Source organism: Crassostrea angulata, chromosome 8 (assembly GCF_025612915.1).
Source record: "Crassostrea angulata isolate pt1a10 chromosome 8, ASM2561291v2, whole genome shotgun sequence".
Lineage (NCBI taxonomy): Eukaryota > Metazoa > Mollusca > Bivalvia > Ostreida > Ostreidae > Magallana > Magallana angulata.
Window position 1 is genome coordinate 47,655,878 of NC_069118.1, and position 11,384 is coordinate 47,667,261.

General features: G+C 32.8%; 1 pseudogene; it reads right to left on the minus strand.

Annotated features, from left to right (window-relative positions):
• Positions 1–255: 255 nt before the first annotated feature.
• Positions 256–11,126, minus strand: LOC128161035 (uncharacterized; annotated as a pseudogene).
• Between the last annotated feature and the right edge of the window lie 258 nt (positions 11,127–11,384).

An 11,384-nucleotide genomic window follows, 5' to 3' on the forward strand; every position in this document is an offset into this window, starting at 1 on the left:
TTCTTTCAGAGATTTTTTGATTTTACAAGTTGTTGCATGTAAATGGTATGGATTTCAACTACAAACTACAACGAGGAGAGTAGAGGGGCAGGGGGGGGGGGTAGGGCAATGCAAATAAAACTGCTTGTGGACCTTGTGTTTTAAAAACTAAATCAAGTCACTGACTACTGTAACTTTTAAGAAATCCAATAAAAAACTCAGGTACGAGATATTTATTTACGCCTTTTGAAATTAGAAACAAATTGCATTGCGTTCTCAAAAATTAGCTCTACAATGGATAGATGAGCTACAAATGTCGATGATATCACGGAGTTTTAAATCATTACCTCTGCTAAATTCATCCTGCATGTTCGATCTGCTGCCTCCGTGACGTAAAAATGTGACGTATGTTTTGTCATCGACAAAACTAAAACCGATTTCGTATTAATTCCGGATTCCTTATCGAATTAATTTTAAGAAGACACGTGGATTCTGTTAATGAAACAACTTCATTTATGCATAACTACATAAAAAATTTAAACCAATAAACATGCACAGTAGCAAGGCTTTTCTTCACACATGCATTCATTTCAGAGACAAGAGTGATAAAGCAACATGTACATGCAGATCATGCGCGGATCAAGAAATGTTTCCGGGGGGGGGGGGGGGGGGTCCGAGGATAAATGTGTTTTCCCGAGGGGAAGGATCCGAGGTATATTTGCGATAATTTTACTGTGTAAATTTCATTAACTTTCCACGCATGCAGATAATTTGTCAAGTTATTCAAATGCATGCCTTCACACATATGTAAAACATATATTATTAACTCACGTGTAACATATGGTTTTTAGAACTCATGTTAACCATGTGTTTATTAACATATGTGTAACATGTGGTTGAGATTTACATATGTAAAACATATGGTTCACATACGTTTAACATATGTAAAATCTAACGTATGTTAAACATATTTGATGTTGAACGTATGTTATCACACGTATGTTAACCATGCGTTTCTCAACATATGTGTAACATACGGTTTGACTTCACATGAGTGTCACATATGTTTAACGTATGTTGTACATGTGTTAAGTTCAAACATATGTGAAACGTATGTGGCACAATTAGCTGTGTAATTGCCGATCGAATTATTGTATCATACATACAAATGAGCTTCGGGGTAATGTTACACTCTTTGATTTTTTGTTAAGGTAAAATAGTTATCTATTTTTAACTGTCACGTGATACCATGGCGAGGCAGCTTCAAAGATCGACTACATTCTGAAGTATAAAGATAATATCATCGCGAACACATTCACTTGATATTAACATTCAGCACTCGTTTCATAAAAATAAACAATTTTTATATTAATCATAATATCGACGGTCATTACAGTCGGAGTTGCCTTTACCTATCCGCGGGTTAAATGGGTAAAATGCACGCACGCATGCATACACATACCACAACAACATATACTTTATTTTGCTATGATATACATGTACATCTGAAAATCCTTATTTAGTCCTTCTTTTCCACTTCAATTATCCCTTTTCACTTTTTAAAGTTTACAGAAACGAAAACAAATTTCTTACGGAGATTTTTATTGGGAAATGTTTACATCTTTTCTCCATTCGGAAGTACTCGGGACACCTCGCGCAATTTTTTAACGTTATCATCAGGCTTCGTTATGGCTGATGCAATGCAAAATCCCCGGAAGCAAAAACTCGGGACAGAGTAAAGTGACCTTGGGCTAAGTGTTCACATCGTAGAACAGAGCCAACGTAGCTAGACAGTAAAAATGTGTTAATTCTTAGACATTCTTCTCTACTCCCATATATATTTGAGAAACCCTAATGCGTGGTTATGATTTACATTAAGATCTCTACCTAAATTGTGAAATTAATGACCCCAGGGTTCAGACCGTTAGGTAAGGCCAACATGACCAATTAATAAAACCACTGTATAATATTTTCATTACTTACGAGTTTTTTTAACATATATTCTTAAATCTAAGGGTATTAATCAAAAAAGTACTTTCTTTTCTATTAAATATAATTATGGTTTGGAAAATTGCTCATTTTGAAGCATTTATTTCCTTCGAACGACTAACAAATATTTTGAGAAACCTGTTCATATACTGAAAAAAATTGTATGATTTAAGAAGTATTATATTCCATTATTTTTTAATACAATTAAAATGAATTGAACAGGTATCATACCTGTACGTATTTTGCCTCAGAGTCAAGGAACACTAAACAATGTTTTTTAATACCACAAGTCTGTCACACATGTATAACTTTGTCTAGAGTGAGATTTTTCTGATTAGCACTGTGTTTTACAAAGTCGCTATAAAACATATAAAATACAAAGTTTGCTGTAACAAAATGGTAATTGATGGAATGTGCACTAATCCATTAAATAATTGTTTTGCTTTACCGATTACAATTTGAAATATTTTTATTGAAATAATACTAGTACTTTGTGCTTTATTTTTTTACTTGCAATATTTGTTTATGTAGCACACGGACGGTGGTGTCATAACAATGATCTAAATAAAATGAGATTATGACTGAGAGTTTATTTACTATTTGTGTTAAATTTGAGACATGATGTTTTGATGGTACATTTATTATTATGATCGGAATGAAAATAAAAATTAATAAAAATATATAATTTGAAATGGTGCGGCCGTCGTTTTTCATCAGTTTATAAATTACTGTAAACGTTTTATTTTTGGCGTGTACGATATTTGGTAAAATAAGTCTTTAAACAACTTTTTAGAATTTGATTTGAATTAGCGTATTCCTGAAAGTGACTATTCTTATACAAACATGTGCATGGCATTTACCGCTGTACTTGATTTAGCGGAAGCTGCATTCCGCCAAAAGCGCTAAATAGAATACACAGCCAAATGTAGTACGTTTACAGTAAATGACAACTGTTTCCTGCATGAGTTTTGCACATAATACTTGATTAAAAATATACTAGACTTTGACCCGTGCGTGCACGGGTTGACATTGCATATCGGACATTTACAAAATAGGTACATCGACACACCTAATTGTTGACATTTACATAACAAAGCTATAAGCTTACAATAATGCTATTAATTTCACTATACTTTCTTTAGTTTGAATAACATAACTGTGTCTCGGGAAAGGCCCTCCCTTATACCCGTAAAGTAGTAGAAAATTGCAGAATCGCTCCAAAGCGATTTTGGAGAAAGTGAATGAATGATGTTGCCTTGAAAATAACAATCAAATACATCACAACAAACCTTTATGAGACTGCAAATACCTTTCAACTAAAAATTTTAATCCATAGAATGGAAGAATTCAACACTTTTTCACCAACGTACACGTATATTCTTTGTAAAACTGGGTCTGTAGGACATTATTCATTTTTACGATAAAACATATTTTATCTTTACTCTCCTAACAAATATAATGTAACTTTTTGCATGTAATCAAATAAGTTTTGTCATCACGAAGATGAAAGTAAGTACCTAGTTGAAATGAATATTATATATAATTTATATGAACAGAATATATAGCAAACGTCCAATGAAAATTTACCCGTATTTGTATTATCATTTCTGAGTTTATACATGCAGATGTGATATTGTGGAAACATAAACTAAAGATCCCGTTAGCGTGAATGTATTGGGCAAGCGCAAGATTGTAAAATCAAAAGAATCCAGGTTATTTCCGAGATTTTTTGAGGAATTTTCGTAGATTATTAATTAGCGAAGCTTAACTGAGAAAAAATAAAAACAAATTGGTAATCTTCAAGTACCAATGATGTTTAAAATATATAAAACAAAAGACAGTATTCTTCCGATTTCTCGGTATTAAAAACTTAAAAATTCGAGTCTTTTGTTTTAATATAGTAGTATAGATATTTTAATTTTCTGTTGTTTAGGTATATATTAGGAACAACCAAAAATTAAATCGACCGAAAACGTGTTATGAAAAATTGGAAAAACATACTGCAGAGATTCTGATCGAAAAATAACGTGTATTTTTTTTAATTTTATTCATTCTACAAGATGTCATACTAATAATTTAATTAAATTCAACCTTATTTATACCTCCGAGTTGAGGAGGTTCAATGATTTAACGTTGCCACTACCATGAGATGAGGTCCCTACCAGCTCATGAATTTTAGCGATTTTACAGGATAAAGATTTTAGTCCCGTAAATACTCTTTCTTTTCATGATAACAAAATAAAAAAAATTCGATTTGTTACATGTTGGAAATGCAGCAAAGCCATCAGAATTTTCTGCCTAAATAAAATTCTAGAAGCGTATCCTTTCATTTCTACATCTCTTTGATTAATAAATGGATGTAAATTATATTCATTTTAAGATTCCAATGTTTTAAACACTGTCTATTTGGTTAGATTTTCTTACCAATTATAAAATGTTCATGATTTCATGCACTACATAATCTGTGCAAAGGACTATATTCAATTGTCCCCAATTTTAACCATTTTTAAAATAGTATTGTATACAAATCAAATCTTCATAAATCAATGTACACAGAATGCCTATCATTTTAATCTTGGTTTGAGTCATCATTGATTTTACTCATTTGCTGTTTATCTATGACGTCACCTATAAATGACCCAATTCCCGCAAATTTTAAACTGCAGTAAAACACGGTTATTGCAAACACCCTTATAATGAATTGACGCTTTTAGCGAAGTGATTTTCATTCCCCATGACTATATAATAAGTTGTAAACTTGACGGATATAACGAATTACGCTTATAACGAAGTAAAGTCGCCCGTTCCTGGCACTTCGTTATAAGGGTGTTTTACTGATTTACCACTTTGACTAAATGCAAAACATTGGATAAAGCTGTAATGAAAATATTGTCATTTTTTCTTTATATTGTGCATTCGGAAGTACAGAGGGCAGGTCAGTTCAAATAATATTTGAACATATGTTTTTCAAACTAGAAAATGACACTTGACCAAGCCTGCGCTTGATGTTTCCCAGTTTAAAAAAAAAACATCGGAAAACACCCACAGTTTGCTATAAAACATCAATTTATCAGAATAAGACAATCTTCATGACCTCCTTTCTACATTATAACGTCACTGTGGTGATAATCTTTTACACACTTGTTTTCGATATGATTTTAATAATTTTCCACCTTGTTTGAACAGCTCTTTATAAAACTTTAATTTTGGGAGCGAAAAATGCATAACAACGCACATAGTCCCTTATCAAAGAAAATATTTATTATAAATATAATAATTTATATATTGAATGAAGAACCTTAAACCTTGGTAGAGCATTCATTTGTCATTACTTATTATATTATTGTTTACTTTCACAGTGAACTGTGTAATGAAGAATAGTTAAGTGATAAGAAACGATGTAACATACTTCTATGTATACATACAAATCAACTGAGCAAGCTTTGATTACATTAAACAAGTTAATTAAGTTTCTTAACCTTGGAAAACATATTATCACAATCAATCAATTATCTTAACGAGGCTGGGTCTAATTTGTTCTACACTAGATTTTTGAATGAAATTTTTTACATGAATTTCTACTGAAATAATTATTATTTTAAGATAAAAAAAAATAAGACATTTACCATACCGTTTATTTAACGGGTCATCTCAAAGTTGTTTATTTATAACATAGGACCCTATGGGATTTTGCTTGAAATGTATAAAGAACTATATATGATACTAGTTAAATTTGGCCCTCATAATTCGCCATTTTTTAAAGTGTTTCGGGTACATTAAAATGTTACGTTAATTTTTAGAAGAGTTGATACAAAATATATTTTTCACATTTTTATTTGATTTATTTGCACTCACTTGCAGTATATGACGTGGGAAGTGACGCTATTTCTATAATTCAATCAGAATCAGTCAAAAATTGCCGTTTTTCTCATCTTTTTACGAATGGGAAATATAGAGCGCATATATATATATATATATATATATATATATATATATATATATATATATATATATATATATATATATATATATATATATATATATATATATATATATATATATATATATATATGCGCTCTATATTTCCCATTCGTATCTGTACAAAGAAAACAAAGAATTAAAGTAAAATGAGTTAGGGGGCCATTTTAGGCCCATACCATATATAGTTCTTTGAAATGTATCAAGGAGTCTTATCAAGGTTGTTTTTTATGCCCAAATTCCCAGATTTGTCAGATAATGGCTACTTTTTATTTGACAAAGGCGGAAACGGTGATCTTTATAGTATTATTAAAACATTCAGACATATTTAAGTAATAAATAAATATATAACATCACATATTAAGGGACATTAATATAAAATTCACAGGTACTTTTTTTAAATATATGAATTAAAGCCCAATCTTACCCATGGGGACCATGATTTGAACAAACGTGAATTCACACTATCTGAGGATGCTTCCACACATGTTTTAGCTAGTCTGGCCTATTGGTTTTTGAGAAGTAAATTTTTAAGGTTTAACTCTATAAATTCTTATGTAAAGCTTTCACACCCCCACCCCTTGTGGCCCCATTTTTCCCAATGGGGACCATGATTTGAACAAACTTGAATCTACACTATCTGGGATGCTTCCACACAAGTTGCAGCTTTTCTGTCTAATTGTTTTTTAAAAAGCTAATTTAGAACGTTTAATTCTATTTATATACTCATATGTAAATCTTTGACCTCCCCATTGTGGCCCCACCTTATCCCCAGGGACCATTATTTGAACAAAATTGAATCTACACTATCTGAGGATGCTTCCACATCTTTTCTGGCCTTATGGTTTTTTAGCAGAAGATTTTTTTAAAATATCACCAAATTTTCAATAAATCCTAATCATTTCACCTTAAAATAAAACATGCCCCTTTATTTTATAAATCTTGAATTCCCTTTACCAAATGATGCTTTGTGCCAAGTTTGGTTGAAATTGGCCAAGTGGTTCAGGAGACGAAGTTGAAAATGTAAAAGGTTTACAGGCAGACAGACGGACAGACGGACGGACGAGCGGACGAGCGGACACCGGACAAAAAGTGATCAGAAAAGCTTTCAGCTCAGGTGAGCTAAAAATTAAAGGTACTAGATAAACCCTCCTATTCATCTTCAAGGATAAGGATATGATGTATTTTGTTTTGTTTTGTTGGGGTTTTTTTTCGGTTGTTTTTTTTTTGTTTTGTTTTTTTTTTGGGGGGGGGGGAGGGGAGTCGTATAGGTTTTTGGGTCAATCTGTTGTTTGTTTATTTTCTAATTCGTGGGGGGGGGTAGGTTTAACTAAACAAACTTCTACCTTAACGTTTATTTTGTTTATATTACCACGTGTTCTTTTCACATATGATCCCCTTAAGAGTGGGGGACTCCTACAACATTTAACTTTCTGTATGTAAGTTTAAAAACAGTAGTAGGGCCAACCCCCTCTCCCCTCATGGCCTTTCCCTCACGATGATATGTGCCTGATATATCAATTTTATAAACAAAAATGTGTTATTCCATTACTTTAGATCTTGAAGTCATATGATAATGGTATTGAAGTTAGTGACTATTGAAATATTTGAATAAAAGCATTTAAAAAAGTAGGTTTCGCCAATAATAAGCTCAGGTCTACTTAAATAAAATATCACACTTTGTAGATCGACGTACTGATAGATCTTCAAAGAAATGGACAGGCAAATCCTAAATACATGAAAGCATTTATTCCTTTCTAGAGAACATAAAGCCGCGCTCGAATCTACGCGCTCTACAATGATTGCATCCTAATTATTGGTATATGGTACAATTTAACACATGAATTTTTTAATTGATCGAAGATTTTTTTAATTTGGGGTCGTGTCTTTTTTAAAGACTTTATAGGTGCCGAATTGGTACGGCTGAGACTGCAACGGAGAAAAAAGGCAAATGAAAGTAAACCTTGTTGAAATTGAAAACAAATCAAACTGTGTTCTAAACAATTAGCTCTACAATAGATAGACGAGTTGTTAATGTCGATATCATGGAGTTTTAAGTAATCTTTAAGTTGTGTTGGACAACGTAAGGTATCAATCGCTGGAAAAAATCTTTGTAACCTCAGTATTTTTCCTATTACGTTCTCTTATTGCTGATCGACACATCTGTTTCAAGCTGCTTAAGGTTCTTCAATATTTACACCAAAACGTCTCAGTTCTTCTCTGATGACTCGATTGTTTATGTCGGGGCTAGTAAAATTAAACCCAGACGCAAAAAAGTTCCTTATAAAGCGCTTAACTGTACACAGTCATTATTCGAGCAAAATCAACTGTATCCAGAAAAGTGGAACAAGGCATCACTGACGTTATACATGGTTGGATACACGCCGTGCTGTAGAAGTGGGATTGCCCTGTCACATTTAGAATATGGTCAAGGAATATCTTGAGTCATTGGGATGTTGGCCTGTACAAATTGAGCGTGTTTTACTTTTAAAAATGATATTAGTCTGTTCTAATTTCAATCGTAACGTCGAGCTAATTAGTACGTTTTTGACATAGGTGCATTGTGACGTGCAAACCAGGATACATAAATTTGAAGAAAAAAAATTATCCAATCAAATGCCGCGTAACAACCAGAATTAATATACATGTATTCATCGATATCCATTCGTCTCTCTCTCTCTCACACACACACACACACACACACACACACACACACACACACACACACACACACACACACACACACACACACACACACACACATGTACAAATAAAATGCTCGGTATTGTTTTTCAGTCAGTACATTTGTGTTTATTGATAAAACCGTTGTAAAGAAATCATTTTTTACGATTTTTATGAACAAGATGTCGGCAATATAATACAATAATGAAATGTGTACAATGTCTATAATAGATCAACATCATGTACATTTACAAATAATTCTTTCTCAGTCTTTCTATATATGTGTCGTTTTCTGAAATGTATTTCATTAAACATAATAAATTACATGTATTAAACAATCTCCGATCCTCAGAAAAGTTTGACAACTTTACATAATCCGGAACTTTTTTATTCGAACCATATATATGTTTTAAATATAGATAAATTTATTTAGCATTGTAGTATTCATCTTGCGCTCATGATCGCAACGACCTGCTTGGCTTAGTGGCCCCACGGAGACCTAGTACCTAAAGGGAGTTCGAGCCACTGATGCACCCGTACAACCTATTTTCGTCTTTTTAATTTGATCTCAACTTGTATATTTATTCCATTATATTTATCTTGGCAAAAATTGCATTAACTTCGTAAAATGCATAGATACCATAAAAAATTTCATTTTATTTTATTTGATTTATAAAGGTTGAAGGATAAATGACATGTCTATGATGCAAAAAATACTTTGAGGCTGAGGATCGGATAACCTTAATTTAATTTGATAAAATAACATTCACTTTTTAAAATTCTCTCTTGTATACCAAAAAAAGATCTCATTCAAGAGGGGCTTCTTCGACCTTCACACTTTCGCCTTTAGGGTGAAGATGCGAGAGTGAAATGTTGCAAAGGCGTAAGTGCGACGTTGCGAAGGCGATAGAGGGAACGAAGGTACGAAGATGCGAGGGCGAAGAGGCGAGGGCGAAAATGCGAAGTTGCAAAGGCGACTGAGTTATACTAGCTACTATCGCTCCTTTGCATTCGCATTCTTTGCAATCTTGCCATCGCTTCTTCGCCTTAGCGTTTTATTCTCTTTCTTGGTCGACAACATAATTATATTTGATGCTGGTATCGAACTCGCCCGAGGTTTGCTGAATGTTATCGGATGTTATTACTATGCATGCGCAGGGTAATTTGGCGGCCACTTTGCTTATGGAAGTTCATTAAATATTAAATATTTTATTGGGTTATATGACAAAACTTTTTACCAGTGCTGGCTAAGCCTTATTATTATGTAATCTATGCATATGCTATGCAATGCCCGCCATAATAGATGTGTACCATGCTTTAAAAAAAGACACATTTGAATTTATTTATAGGACAAAGTGTTTAGATTTTAATTTATTAGAAATATTTTCTCATAATTATGTTGTTTTGTTTTTTTGTTGTTGTTTTTTTTTTGGGGGGGGGGGGGGGTTGCAGGCGCAATTTTAATAGCTAAAATTATCTTTAAACGATAAAGAACGTTGCATACGCACATAGCGAAGGCAGAAGTGCGAAAGCGGGAGTGCGAAGTTGCAAAGGCAAATGAGCGTTTACAGTATCATTCCTTCGCCTTCATATCTTTGCGGTTCGCAGTCGCATCTTTGCACTTTCGCACCGTTGCCTTCGCATCATCGCATTTTTGCCTTCGCAACTCGCACTTTCGCTCCTTCGCCCTAAAGGCGAAAGTGCGAAATTCAAAGTGGCCCCATTACGGACACCATACATAACTGTGAAATTCAGATTATTTTCTCAATAAACAGACAAAGTCCCCATCGAGTTAAATTGTTTTCAATTTTTCCCCAGCCTCCAGATAAAGTTCGACTAAGGTCTGAAAAGACGCTTGCAGCCGATCACAGTTCACACAAACCGGGGATAAGTTCTTACGACATCAAAGATACTGTACAATTCTCCTCAGTTCCTGAAGATTCAAACACTGTCGACGACCTTTAAGACTATCAACAACCGGCCCTGATGTATAAAATAATGTTAGCGTTATTCAAAAAACAACATTAATCAAACACAAAGCAATAATGGAATTATGAAGTTAGGATATTGATAGAACAAATATGCAATTCTTCAAAATACAACATTGATCTTATCTGGAAAAAAAAACACAATGAAAGGCATAACAAATAAAATTGCTTATGTTATATTATGTTACATTATTGTTCATGTACAATTTAGGTAAAAATATATATTACTGATCACAGGCGTGCTATGATTAAGGTAGTATATTCTTTCTGAACTGTTATTCCACCCTTCTTTGCAAACAACGGAAACCAAACCCATGATAACCAAGTATAATCTATACACACAAAAATCTACGTTAATTCTGATTAACAAGGAAAGTTCATATGTTTGGTTACTTCTAAAAGCTACCTTTAAGCTTAATTAGATCACATAACAAAATTATCAAATATTAAACAATGAAAAATATTTATTTTTCTGTCAAGAAAGTTACATGCCTCCTCATGATCATCCATTTATTACGTGATTTTGACAGCTAAATTTAGTTTATCATACAAAAATTTATGAGTGTCTCACTTCCATAATTGTTAAAGTTTCACGAAGGATATAGTTTTTTCAGTAAAGCATAAATGTGTCCTATATACAAATACAAACAAAAGAAGAAGAAGAAAAAAAAGAGCGTGTGGGCATGTATATTTTACTTCCTCAACAATGACGTAGGCCAATGAGTTTTCCATATAAATCTTTATTTAGTTCTTGTATACAGTTGGTTA